A 2,500-nucleotide genomic window follows, 5' to 3' on the forward strand; every position below is an offset into this window, starting at 1 on the left:
TCATTCATCTGATAATTAGACCATTATTAGGGGCGTCACTTCACATGCCTTTGGGTGGGGCAAGTCATGTCTAGGAGGCCCCCTGCCCTAGCTCCTAACAGCGAAAGTAACAAGCCTAAACTATTTCAGGGATATTTTGAGGTCATTTAGGTGGGCATCTGACACACTTTGCACAGGTGCTTATTAAGAACTAAATTTCAATGTAAAATTTGTCTTGCCCGCGAATTACTCACCAGCCCGAATTTGGTCATGCTAGGACTCTCATGAATGCCAATGGGCATGGTGCACTTTATCTCCTGTTACTGCCTAGGATATGAAGTAATAAGGAATGCATAAAATTCATGTTACCCTTTTTAAAAAGGAGAGCTTATAGCGATGTGGTGCTTTCCTTAACTCCGGTTTAATCAGTTCCCTTGAACAACGATATCTTACCATCGGAGTTGTATTTAACACAAGGAAAATTCGTACTAAAAATCAGTAATCATTGCTTATAATGTAAACAAAACATTCCAGACAGTGACATTCTTTTATCCTTCAGCAGCCTCTTATTTTTTCAGACTATTTTGTATTATTCTTTTTGACATTCATTCTTGAGCATAATTCCTTCCGGACCATGTACTCGTATATGTATGTGTGTATGTATGTATGTATGTACGTATGATATAATTACACTATAATTCTTCACAATTTTTTTTGACAGAAGTGAAGACTATGTTATAACAAGCTGTTTCGTATGGTCCCTGGAAAACTTGGCAGGAGCCAGCGCCTCTTACGCCCCCCCCCCTATTCCCAGAAGCCGTAGCGTAAGATATATCCAGTTTCTTGCGGGTTATTTAAACTCCATGAAAACATCATCCACTACGGGTGTTGAGGACAAAGGACGTATTACTAGAAAGTACAATGGGACAAATTAATTAAAATAAAGGACAAGGAAAGTCAGTGGAAGTGATATATAAAAAAAAAATGGAGTGAAGTTGGGATAGGAGAGAAAACAAATAAAACCAGCAAACAATAAAGGAACAAGAGATAGAGAAATATGGAAAAAATAAATAAAATTAGTAGAAAAAAAGATACACGTGTAAAGGAAACGAAGTGGAAACTCAAGAAAAAACGAAGGAAGGGGAAAAGCAAGAGGAAGAAGGCAAGAAGAGCGAGGAATGGAAGGAAAGGAAAGCGAGGTGGAGGTGTTATTTTGGCCGCAGCAAGACCGCGGGCGAAGGGCGTGCGTGCACTGCCGTTCTCCGTAATTACTCCGTTTCTTCCGAAACAAAAGTAACTCTTTGCTTCTCGGACAGATTGACAGAAATTAGTCAAAACCGATAGCGCTACCTTGCCCCTTTTCTTACGCGCGCTCAGCTGACTGGCGCTTCATGATCAAGAAAATGTTGTAATTAAAGATTTACTAATCATAGTTTGCTGTCATAAATAAATTTTCTTTTTAAATTGGGAACGTTTTCCTTTTTCGAAGAATTAAGACAAGCCAGTCATCTTCGACATCGTCTCATAACTTAATTTGACTGCGTGGGTATCACTCTAGCTAAGGGATACGGCTGTAAAAAATATTAATTTTGCAACTAACGACGAATTAAATCTGGTTACTTTCATCACTGTAGTAGAGTTTAACTGTAAGATTCGTGGCTGCATTTCATTTAACCTTTCATACATTCATAATTAATTTTGTTTCTGCATTATAATAAATTAACCGTACTGAAATGCGTATTGAATTTATCGTGGGCAATAAGGCCTCCATTTTCTTTGGGCTATGTATCTAGGATCATATTGCTACATTTATAAATTATTGCTAAATATAATTTCTCCTATAACTGTAACGCGACATACTGAGTTCTTTCATGTGCTATAATTTTTTTTTCAGCATTGCTAATTATCATCATACTGCCGATCATATTTCCTTTAATATTGGTAAGTGGCGTGATGTGCTTGTCACTCGATTAGGTGGATCATCCGAATTTTCACTTTTCCTGCTTTTTCCTGCTCTATCTGCTGGTTTCCTCTTTCGCAATTTTCTTTTTTTCTCTCTCTCTTTTTCGTGGAACTTCTGTTTTTCTTTTCTTTTTTTCTTTTGATCCTTTCCTTCACTTTCTTCCCTTTTATTTTTTCCTTTATCTTTTCCCGTCTTTCTTTGTTTCGTCTTATTTTTTCCTTCTCTTTTGTAACCTAAGCTAACCATTCTGCATCTACCATAGCTATCCCTTCTTTTTCTTGGTTTTCCCGCCTTTCAGTATTATCGTTTTATACCCTTCTTCATGTCTTATCTCTCTCCTTCATTTGCTTCCTCCTAATTCTAATCTAATTTCTGTCTATCTTATCATTTATTCTATTCCTCTCTTCTCATATTTTCATCAATTTCTTTCTAGATTTTCCTTCTGTTGCTTCCTTTCCAATCTCTTTATCCACCTCTCTTCTTTTTTGTTCTCATTGTTCTATTCTCGTTCGCCTCTTCCTCTTTGCAAAAATCGCCAACAGGGTTTTGATAATGATT

The sequence above is a fragment of the Penaeus monodon genome, chromosome 16 (assembly GCF_015228065.2).
Source record: "Penaeus monodon isolate SGIC_2016 chromosome 16, NSTDA_Pmon_1, whole genome shotgun sequence".
Taxonomy (NCBI): Eukaryota; Metazoa; Arthropoda; class Malacostraca; order Decapoda; family Penaeidae; genus Penaeus; species Penaeus monodon.